Source organism: Cupressus sempervirens, chromosome 3, assembly GCF_028749045.1.
Source record: "Cupressus sempervirens isolate cs-2001-9-10 chromosome 3, ASM2874904v1, whole genome shotgun sequence".
Classification (NCBI taxonomy): domain Eukaryota; kingdom Viridiplantae; phylum Streptophyta; class Pinopsida; order Cupressales; family Cupressaceae; genus Cupressus; species Cupressus sempervirens.
Genome location: NC_143120.1, coordinates 801,624,740 through 801,637,457, shown reverse-complemented (window position 1 = coordinate 801,637,457; position 12,718 = coordinate 801,624,740).

Genomic DNA, 12,718 nt, shown 5'->3' with positions numbered 1-12,718 from the left:
AATCTTGGTCAGAGCTAGTAGACAAGTTCATCTCCCACTTTGCCTTTAACATCACAAATGAGGTGACACTTTCTGATTTGTGTTCAACTAAATAGAAGACAGGAGAATCATTCATCACATTCTTACTGCATTGGAGAAGCTTAGTTAGTCAAGCTCATTAGACATCCCTGAAGAACAACAAGTAAACTTGTGCATTGAAAACTTAGTCCTGGACTTAATGTATGAACTCAAAATCAAGAGTCCAAGCACCATTTCTAAACTAATGAAAAAAGGGGCTAGTATTGAAGATTCTCCTATCCGTAAGGGAATCCTCAAGGCAAACAAGGACAACACCAATACCAACTTGTCTAATGACAAGGAAAATTTTTTCTCCAAAAATAAGAATGTGACTAATAATGGCATTATGGATGCCCGCACAATTAGAACAACACAACCTCAATTGACTTTGAAAGGTGCAAACCCCACAAATTCACAAACTCCTAATCAAACAACACCTCAACAACAGAAAACTGAGACTTCCATGCAAGACAAAAGACATCCTAGAACCAAGGATAGAAAATTCACACCATTGGGAATACCCCTTGAGACTGCATTACAACAGTTACTAAGTAATAACTTCCTGCAGCTACCCCCAATCAAAGATGAACCATTAACTAAAGCAGATTGGTGGGATGACAAAAAGTATTGTGATTACCATCGCACCAAAGGACACAAGACTTCATCATGCTTCCAATTGAAACATGCAATACAAGACCTTATTGATAACGGTGTAATCACAGTTGATCCATCACTGTTAGCATCCAACTCTGATCATACTATTTTCAAAGATCCTTTGGGTAATCATGACAAAGAGAAACCCTCAAGTTGAAACTCAAACTCGCAAGGTAATGTGAATTACACAGGTACCGGCTATGACTACACCATCAATTGCTTTAATGAGTCTGACTTTCGCATATCCAAATTCATATTAAAGGCTAAAAACCCTTGTTGTGTTGTCACTACACACCATAGCAAGATTACCCTACCTGGAGCCCTAGCTAGACCTACTGCTTCTACTAGACCTATATCTCCAAGTAGACCTACTGCTCCTACTTCATCTAATTATAGCCTTGTTGAACAACTCGAAAAAACCCCTGCACAAATATCCATTTTGGACCTACTACATGCATCCCCCCAACACCAAAATATCTTGGAGCAAGCCCTTAAAGAGTCAATAGTCCCAGATAACATGGATGTTGCCCAGTTCCAAGCCATGGTTAGGAACCTATCTGCGTCACAACATATCACTTTTTCACCCCGAGATATTCCTAAGGACAAACCTAACCATAATGATCCCCTTTATCTTGAAATCTTCATCCATAATGCCAAAGTCGGACATGTCTTAATAGATGGAGGAGCAGGACTAAACATCTGTACTCTTAAGGTTGTCAACAATTTGGGTTATTCTAAAGATGATGTGGATCCATCTTGAAGAATCACAATAAAAGCTTATGATGATGGTGAACGCTTCTCTAGGGGCATCATCACATTACCTGTCAGAGTTGGTCCAGCTACTGAAGACACATTGTTCCATGTCCTAGACATCGAAATGAAAATCAACATGATACTAGGATGCCCTTGGCTTCATGCTATGAAAGCAATCTCGTCTAAATATCATCAATGTTTGAAGGTTTCCTATTACAACATAGAGGTTACCATCCCCGGTGATCTAGATCCTTTCCAGTTTTGTGCTAATCTAAGAGATGCTACTGCATTCCAAATCCCAACAAACAATGAAGCACAACCAACAAATCCCTCTAAGTATGTGGATGCCAATATACTACTCAATAAAGCCAAGGAAAAGATGAAGATTGAAGACAATGGGTGTGGAGAGTACTTTATGTCTCAAGTCTCTCACATTAGCGAGTCACCACTTTCTCCCATCAGCACAAAGAATGATACTTCTATCAATGAGAATACATCCGTATGTATTAAGAAAGCAAAAGCAGAATGAGAACCCACTTTGATATCTCCTAGCAAGTATGGACTTGGGTTTACCATCATGCAGAAACAAGGCTATGATGGCTATAATGGTCTTGGATCTCAGAAACAAGGAATCATTGAACCTATCACTACAAAAGGACAACCTCCTAGTTTGGGGCTTGGATTTAAACCATTACGAATAGGTCCTCCTAGTACTACGGTACCTATGTGTAAGGCTATAGATGTTTTGAATGATGAAAAGGCATCTGAGGATATCCCACTTGAAACCAACAATCCCCTAGCCTCTGAGCATAACCCCAATGACCCAGTTGAATCAATTACCCATATATCTACCTTCAACCAAAGCCCATTCAACACTGATGATGACATCTCCTCAAGTTATCCTGAACCTTTGGATTGGGACAAACGTGGACCACCAATTTTTGATCAATTTGACGATGATGACACTCTCATAATAGACTTTGAAGGAATTATGATTGAAGATCATAAAGAAGCAATTTCTTCTAAAGAGAACACATTGGCATACTTTGGGGAGCCAACTCCACTTTCTAATTACAAAGCAAAAAGAGAAAAAGATAGCAAGTATAGGTCTCTTGGTGAAAATCGAAAGGCACCATTAGACTATAAAAAATTAAAAGCTAAGCAGCTCCCACTAATACAAAATGAAAAATATGATGCCACGAATATCAGTGTTCCAGAGTTCAACATGCCACAAAGTCTTTTGGAGCTCTCTCAATCAGCATTCATGCGAAAGGTTATTGGTCTCAACCCTCCCAACCCTCCCTTATATCCCTTTGTTTATCCCCAAATCCAACTACCTACTTTGTCCTATAACCAAAATCAGTCCTTTATCCAACAAGCCTTTGCCTATGTCATCATCAGTGACATCCCACATGACATTTCTATTTACCCAATTATCCTTAGATGCCTTGATTCGCAAGAGATAGACATTGTCTTACATACGGTACATGATGGTATCTCTCAAGGCCTTTCTAGTGGTTTGATTTTAGCTACAAACTCGGAACAAATCCTATGTAGTTATGGTCAGTCATGGATTCAGAGCTCATCAGCTAGCAACATCAACAACAGATATCTTCTCAGCATTTGTCAGTGACATTCTTGATTCCATCTAAAAGTCATGAAAAAATATCAAAAAAAATTGCAAAAAGTCCTGAAAAAATATCAAAAAAAATAGCAAAAAGTCATTAAAAAGCAAAGAAAAAAGTGAAAAAAGTCATGAAAAAATGGATGCCTTGATGAAAGCCTGGCAAACAAGAATCTTGGCACGAAAATTTGAGTCAAGAGAAAAATTCCGTCCAAAAGTGAAAACCTAGCAAACAGGCATTTTGGGCAAGTACCATGGTGAAAACCTAGCAAACAGGCGCCATGTGTAATCAATTATTGCTCCTCCATCTATCAGGATTCCATCTGGTCTTTTCCCCCTCTATCATTCCTTGATCATACCCTTCATATTGCAAGAAATCCTTGGCTCCTTATCATGGCTCATGAACTAGTTAATGTCCTTCGTTACCTTGCTTAAGTATCACCTGTCTACACACACTCTATCATTGGCCTCTGTACATAATTTGCGTCTTGTCTGGGGCATATTACCTACATGGTGCGTAAGTTTGGATTTGAACTAAGGGCATACCTCTAAGTGATTTTATCCCTTGGATCTATTGCATAATGGATTGGAGCTAACACTTGTATATGCTTATATGATCCTGAAAAAATCCCTAAAAATCATAAAATGTCCTGAGAAAATCACTAAAAATCACATAAATGTCCTGAAAAAATCACTAAAAATCACATAATGTCCTGAAAAAAATTCAAATATGATCTTGAAAAAATCACTAAAAATCATAAAATGTCCTCAAAAAATCCCTACAAATCATAAAATGTCTTGAAAAAAACCCTAAAAATTGTAAAATGACCTGACGAAATCAGTCACACAAAAAAATAAAATATCCTCAAAAACCCTAAAAATCACAAAACCCGTCAAAATTTTGCAATAAACTTTGCACATTTTCACTATGGACAACCACCCCTTTTGCATAAACACTTGCACTTTCCAGACTGAAAATCAAAGTACTACACTTCAGTGCCAATCACAATATCTGAGCAACGTGAACCAACAATCAATCCAACCAGTCACTATGAACTTATCAACTGAATCCACAACCAGAACTATCACATTATCAACATGTCGAACACCATCTAAACACCTAAAACACTAAAAAGAAAGTAATAGTGGACAAGGATAGCTGTTGGCTCATGTTGTTTAGTGAGTGATTTATTTTTTGCTTTGTTTTTCTTTGATCATGTTCCTATGCCACTCGATGATATAAAACTAATCTATGAGACTAGCCGGGATGGTTCATGGTCATTTTTTTTTCCATTTTTGTTTGTTACAATGTACCTTTGAGAGTCTGGGGCATGTACATATGCCTTAGAAAGGACAAGGTCATTCTCTGTCTACATCATGCTTGTTTACGCAAAAGGCTTGGATTTGCACTCTGGCCCTTTATGCCATGATGCATTGCATTCCATTTGCCATATCAAAATAAAGCTCCATTTGACATATAGTGCACTTTTTAGAAGCAAAATTCTTTCCATCATACAAATATCTCCTCATCTCATCTTTCTTCTTCATCTCATTCTCCATCACCATGATCATGTCTTCTGATTCACCAAATCATCTTCATCTCGCATTCATGCATTCCTACATCATCTTGCAGGGTCAATCAACTTTCTGTGGCTTTCCACCTGGTCCAACCTCAGTCTAACATTTGTCTCATCATCTTCGACCAAATACAACCATTTTTTATGATTTCCCTCATGTTATGACATCTTTCCATCATTTTGGGCATGCACGCACAAGTTTCGGGTCATTATGTCAATTGCTATGGTTTTGTCTTCTTGTTGTCGATAAATTGACTTATCATATGCTTATCTTAGTCAATTTCTAGAGGGGGCACCCATATATATCATCCCTACTGGGGCATTTTGTGGCTTTCTCATCAGTTATTCTTTGATACAACGCTCTAAATCACATTGTATCAAAGAGGGGCAAAATGTAGACACTCAAAAGTTGTTCGCATCTACGACCTCATCACTTCTTCATACTAATTTATCTCATTTTCTCATTCTACTAACTTCGATCTTTTGGGCAGATTGACCATATTTTGTCATTTATATCCCCTTTCACATCAATTTCATATCAACTCAGAATCATATCAAATTAACTCAGAATCATATCAAATCAACTTGAAATCATATCAAATCAACTCATAATCACCCCGGATCAACTTGAAATCACTTGAAATTGGTCCTTATCAACCCAAAACATATCAAACATCCCAAATCAATATTCATTTATCTGCTCCTAGGCACTGCTGTGGCTTTCAGTGCCTTGGAAACCTATCAATCTTATCAATCTTATCAATCTGACCTTAGTACTGTCATGGCTCTCAGTACTAGGTCAAAATATCATTCATGTCATTCGATCTTTGACGTTGTTGAGGCTTTCAATGTCAGATCATGGCATCATCAACCATTTTAATAATATTGATAGTGTCTGTCAATGTTATTATGATCAAACCTTATCAATCAATTTCAATTCTGTAGCATTTACAATGTCGGTTAAATGTTACATATCAATTAATTCATGTCATGTATCCTTGGCATGTTATCAATTTGGATCTATTAATTAATTTTACCATGGTTTTGGTCTACCTTTCATCATCTTATTCGATATCCATCATCGTCACATTTTCATCAAAGGATACGATCGCATTCATTTAATCAATTTGGCCAATCATCTACTAATTTTCTCTATAGGATTAAATAACCCATAATTTCATTCTATTATTCTCGCTAATTATTCTTCTTTATTATCATCCTCAATTAATTAATTTTGTTAATTAATTGATTCATTATCTGCAAACCATGGAAATTTACAATTTCCTAAGTTCCATTTTCCATCATTAATTCCATTTTCTACTAATTCTTATTTTGTGGAATAAAAGGATTTTTAATTCAAATATTCCATAAAATATTTCATCATCATGACACTTGGATGTGACACCTCGTGGATTCTCCTTTGACACTTGGCTGAGATTTTTCATAATCAAATATTATTACCTCTTACGCATGTCCCTATTTGGCTTATTCGTCATAGATTCTTGGCTTTAAGTGGGTTGAGGAATCTTATGATGCGTCATAGATTCTCTTCCAAATTTGACTCTCGTGTGTCATAGAATCTTACTTTTGGCATATTCTATCATATGCATCATAGGAATTATTATTACCTCTTACACATGTCCCTATTTGGCTTATTCGTCATAGATTCTTGGCTTTAAGTGGGTTGAGGAATCTTATGACGCGTCATAGATTCTCTTCTAAATTTGACTTGCATGTGTCATAGAATCTTACTTTTGGCATATTCTGTCATATGTGTCATAGGAATCTCTTGCCACATCACATGTCTATGGGTGACAAATCCAATGCTCTCACCCTACATGAAAATTATAAAATGGACACCCTTCCTCTCATTTCAAATCTGAAGGCTGAAATCTTGAGTCCAGGGATCTGAATGCTGAAGTTTTGAAAATCCAAATCTTTGAGTCTTTGAGTCTCTACTTCTTTGCATGTTGCATTCTCTCTCTCACATAAAATCATACTTCAAGTATTCTCATGGCATTATCCACATCATAGGCTTTGGCTTCAACCTTGTGTGCACTATAGGCAACTTTGGAGCTACAATCATTTGGAGAAGAAAGAAGGACATGGGAGCTACAAACGAAAAAGGGAGTTTTTGATTATGTTTACTTTCTTTTTTTTAGTTTGGCTTTCATGGTAGGCTAGTGGGTGCTAATACATGTTGATTGAGTTTGTGATTTACTCATAGTGTGTTATGCATTTTTACCCATTTTTCTGGTCCTACAGATGGCCTATCCCTAGCCTAGCCCTAGCCCTAGCCCTATAATTTTAGGTAGATTAGGTATAGTATGAAATGGGGTGGACTCAACCCCTTTTATGATATGGGCTCTACCCTACCCTACCCTACTATTCTAGCAATCCTATCCATCCCTGAACCTCTTTCATGGCCTATCATTTTATGAGGTCCCCTAGCTGCTAGCCTAAAATTTTATGTCTTATCCCTAGCCTAGCTCCCTTTAATTTTATGGGCTAGCCCTAGCCCTATAATTTATAGTTATGTAGGTTAGGTATGGTATGGGATGGGGAGGACCCCAACATATGGGTATGGGGTGTCCTATCCCTAGCCTAGCCCCCTATAATTTTATGGGCTAGCCCTAGCCCTAGAATTTACAAGTAGGTAGGTTAGGTATGGGATGGGATGGGGGCCCTATCATTTTATGCCCCCCCCCTTCCCCCCCACCACCCCCCCATATAGATGAATTGATAAATTGATAAATTAATAGGATGGCCTATAATTTTATGGTGGTGGGTATGGCCTATCCCCTAGCCCTATCATTTTAGGTAGGTAGCTATGTAGGTATGCCTATACCCATACCTAACCTAAAATTATAGGGCTAGCGCTAGGCTAGGGATTGGGCCCTAAAATTTTATGGTATGGTATGGAGTCCTGCCCCTATAATTTTATGGAATTTATTATTGTATCCTATAGAAACAATGGGGGCAGACCCTATGATTTTATAGGTAGATTATAGGTTGGGGCCCAGTGTATGCAGAGGGAGGATTCAAGTTGGGACGGGTGGGCCCCTACCATTATGTAGCCCTACTATTCAGCAAGGGGGTACATTATTGTAGGGTTCTAAGGGGGAAGCAACTACCTTAGAATAGTAGGTTCCCTATGAACATGTCATTATTTTGATGAAGTGGCCCTATATAAATGGTAGGGGTAGGGTACCCCCCTTACTTACCCCTGAAAAATATGTTGCCCCCTCCCCCCCCTGACAACAATAGAATAGAGGACCACCAATTATAGTAGTTGGGGCCCCGCTCTATATGTAACTTGCCCCCTTTCTAGCTAGTTTCCACCCATTAGAATAGTAGGACCCCAAAAGAAAGAATAGATCTATTCTACCCAACTCAAGTAATGGCCCTACTATTCTATTATTGGGGTTGATAGAATAGTAGTCAATTTCCCTGTAGGGCTATTCTAATATAATTGTATTCTAAGGGTAGGTTTGTTACGTAAAGGATTTAGAATCTATTTTTAAGTTATGAGTCGATGGCATAAAATAGAAATGAATTATTAATAAGGGAGAGGCCGCCCCTAGCACTATAGTTGTGTTGCCCCTTATTATTGTTTAGCTAACGTTGTAGCTTCAATGTTCCACTAGTGCATCCACCTTCCCTTGCTATGTGTCATAGTCGAGTCCCCTACAATTATATAGGGCCCCATAGAATTGTAGGGAGGAGTTCCAGTGGGAAGCGAGTAACTAACTTTTCAAGAGGCCCTATCTATATATCTAGTTTTCTACTGTGCTTACCAATCTATGGTAGGGCTTTCTATGCAAGGTGGGTGGCCCCTACTATTCTAAGGCTAGCTATTTTGGGAATTGTCGTGGCAGGGTGTGGGGCATAGTGATGAATAGATCAATTGACTTATTAATTAGAGTAGGGGGCCCTAAAAAATCATAGGGTTCTTGGGGCATGCAAGGACCAAGAAGCATTTCTTTTATTGGTGCAAAAGAGAAGAGAAAGGTGCAAGTCAGTAGAGTCCAAGTCCATTTCTATATCTTGCAAGGTGGGTGGCCCCTACTATTCAACTAGAGTTATAAGGGGGGTCATTTATTTGTGCAAAGATCACCATTATTCAACTTGTGGGTCCATAGTAGACACCAGTAGACGAAAATAATCTAGAAGGAGTTTCATATCGTTATAGCCTCTATGAAGCTTTATGTGCCTAGGAAAGGAAACAACAAGTAGATTCTACATGTATAAATGAAAGAAAACATCCAGAACATTTGGTTTTTTTGCTTTTCTTTGCTTGGGTAGCCCTGCAAAAAGATTAGTAGCCCCTTTTAGAAAATAGAGTCTTTGAGATGAGTTCTTTTTATGAACAAATAAGCAAACAATTTAGGCAATACCTACAAAACAAATACATTAGTATATCAAAGGGGTTAGCCAAATGTGATAAACCTATAGAAACCCACTAGTCAGATAGTAAATAAATCCAAAATCTAAAAATAGAACTACAAGGACTCAAAATGTTAACAAAACACCTAAACAACCATCTATTATGAACTAGACAATACTGTCTATTGTAGAAATATCATACAACACTTCACTGTATAGCTAGGCAATACTTTATGCCTCTATGATACTCTATGTTAATATAGACAATAGAATGCAAAACTAGAGTGCAACACAATATGAACATGTGTGTGATACTTTAACTAGTAAATTATCGCATAGTAGTTGCAAGAAATGTCATACAATATTGGAAAAATATCGCATGATAGTTTCATCTACAAAATTAAAAAATACAAACTAGCTAGCATAAAAATGCAAGAAAAGAGGTAAAATAAGGTTGTTATGCCCCATGGTGGGCACCAAAAATGTATACTCAAAAAGGTGCACTTATCTAAGTCCTTTGATTTGAGGGATCTCATGGATTGAGAACCTCAAATGTTGACCTAGCGCTCCCTAGTCATGATGTGCAAAGAGTGCAAGCATGAATGAAATGGCTCTCAAATGAGCATAAGAATACAGCCCCTTATAAGTACACCATGAAATGGGAGATTCCAAGAAAAGACAAAATATGTTAGTGTCTAAGAACCAATATGAGATGTTATACAAAATTCACCTAAGCTACATGAAATGCAAGAAATGTAAGCTAACTAGCAAGGAAATGGGAGTCTTACAATCCTTATAATCAAACTAGGTGTGGTGTTCTAATGCATAAAAAGGAAACTATAATAATGCAAAATTATGCTAAGCTACTATGATATGAAAGTGAGAGGTTAAAGCCATAAGATCTTCCAAAGATCCAAGAGTCTCTAGAAAAACCTGTAGCATAAAAATAGTGTAAAAACAGTGGATCCAAGATGAGGAGAGCCCTCCCTCTTTTAAAGAAATATGGACAATGGAGATCATGAGATAAGAGGATCTAATCAAGGGTGGGAAGTTGACTTTTGCATGATCCACATGCACAATCATTTCCACCAATCATAAATATTTCACTTTCATATCTCCATGTGAGACAAAAAGACTTTTATTTTATTTTTAAAATGGGAAAATGCTTTTATGTGTATAACTTAGGGTAAGAGATGAAAAGGATCTTCTATTTAATTAAAGGGGGACATATTCCTTTTAATTAAATAAGAACTTAGGATATAGTGGTCAAACTATAGGATAAATTAATTAAATTGGTTTTTAAAGATTTGATCAAAATAAATAAATTTAGCAAAACTGTTGAGATGGGGGGGGTTAATAGTCTCGATGAGCATTTTTGGATGATTACACCTAGCAGTTTTGGTGCCACCATAAGTGTTCAGAAATCAACATACTTGTGAACCTTGGGAAGTTTTTCATATATGCACCTTGGGACCTTGAGGAACTTGTGCATCTCTAAGACTTCAACATTTTTTCACCTATGCACCTTTAGGGGTGATAGGACTAGAATTGGTAGGATTTTTTGAAGTCCATAATTTTCAGTTTCCAACATCTGGGTCTTGTTGACCTTTAACCAAAATGATGTTTAGATATTCTTGCTTGAATTTTTGGATGGAAATTTTGATTTCTTGAGGAGTTGGAAATACTAAAGCTTCATACTTTTCCCTCACTTCCTTATGGAAATCACAAACTTCTTGCCTTACTTCTAGAAAGTTGTCCAGCTTAGAGTCCAACTCCCTCAATGTCTCCTCAATTTTGAAAATGTTTCTGACATCATTCTTAGAGGATATTGCTTAAGATGATGCTCAAAAAATTTGTACAATTATTTCCACTGAGCATAGTTGTGTTCTAGAGTTGTCTTCAAACATCTCCAAGCTAGCCACACTATGGTAATTATCTTCTTCTAATAGGTAGGCATGTATTCTTCACTACATAACTTTGATATTTTCATACATAGCTAACATGGCCTCATTATTGGCTCTATATATTCTCCATACAATCATCGATCTTATCCAGTTCTTCTCTTATATAACATCTAGCAGCATTTGAAATCTCTAACATTTGAGTTAAAATCCATGATGTGTGACTTCTTTTATACTTCTTAGAACTTCAGAGTCATGGGTTTGGTTGTGAACTTAGCTATTATGAAAGATGAGGAAACCATAGTAAACTTGGGGACCTTAGGGACCTTCAATTGTGTGCATCTCTAGGACTTGAAAATTGTAAACTTGTAAACTTGTGCACCTTTGCACCTTTGGGAATTTGGGCATCTCCAAGACTTCAACATTATGCACTTGCGCACTTGTGCACCTATGCACCTTAGGGACCTTTGCAAGGTGCTCAAGTCCCAAAAAATTAAAGTTCCCATATTTGAAAATGATTTCTAGGTTTTCTCAAATGGAGTCTTAGATCACTCTTCTATACTTATTTCTAATATTTCAAATGATTTAGGCCCAATTGTACACTTGCACACCTTGCATACCTTTGCACCTTATACTTATGCATCTTTGAAACTTGTAAAAAATTTCACCTATGCACCTTAAGCACCTACACACTTTTATGCACCTTTGGGACTTTGGTCATCTCCAAGACTTCAAAATTTGTGCACCTACACACCTATGTACTTGTGCACCTACGCCTTGGGGACTTGCGCAAGGTGTTCAAGTCCCAAAAAATTAAAGTTCCCAAATTTGAAAAGATTTTTTGGGTTTTCCTCAAATGGGGTCTTGGAGCACTTCTATGTATTTATTTCTAGTCCTTCTATTGATTTATGTCATCGTTATAGTCCAATAGTGGCATGAACTTGAACTCCTACTTTTTTAACTTCAATTTTTGAAGATGTGTGTGTTGAATATGCACAAGCAATGCAATTATCAACAGTGTTTTGTTGATTACAACAAACTAATCAAAGTAAATTAACCTTTTTATTATCTAAATCATGAATCCATATCACCATCATGTTATATGAATGAGAAGTAAAATATGTAAACAAAACACTTAGACAAAAATTAGGAACTCAACACAAAATGAAATTAACAACACTAATCCAAAAACTTGCCTAACATGACCATGAGCCACTTGAACATCAAGTTCTCTTGGAAGAGACTATCATATGATAGATCAAGAAGCCAAAAGATTCAAAAAAATTAAAATAGGATGGGGGTCCCCATCTTCAAAGTTGAAGATGTGGTGAGTGTTTTGGAACCACAAAAAGTATATGCAATTCATGAATTCAAAGCTATGTCTAGTAGTGATCTTACTCTTGATGGTTCAATTGGTCATTTGAATACATTTTAACTAAGTAAATTTGATAATAATGTTCCTACAATTGGGAATGCTTTCAATTCATCACTAACCATTGGAATTTCAAAGAAATACAAGAGTAGTAATGTTGAAAGTGGTTTAGATTCAAAGGATGATATGGATGATATTGAAACACTACTTGCAAGGAGGCTACCAAGAGGTAAAGGAAAATTTAAAGGTAAAATACCTCTGATATGTTTTAAATTCATTGAAGTAGGTCATATTTCTGCTAGGTGCCCTAACAAGAACATGAGTGTCAAAAATGACAAGAAGGAGCACAAACACGAAAAGAACAAGGACCACAAGGATAAAGGGAAGAAGACAT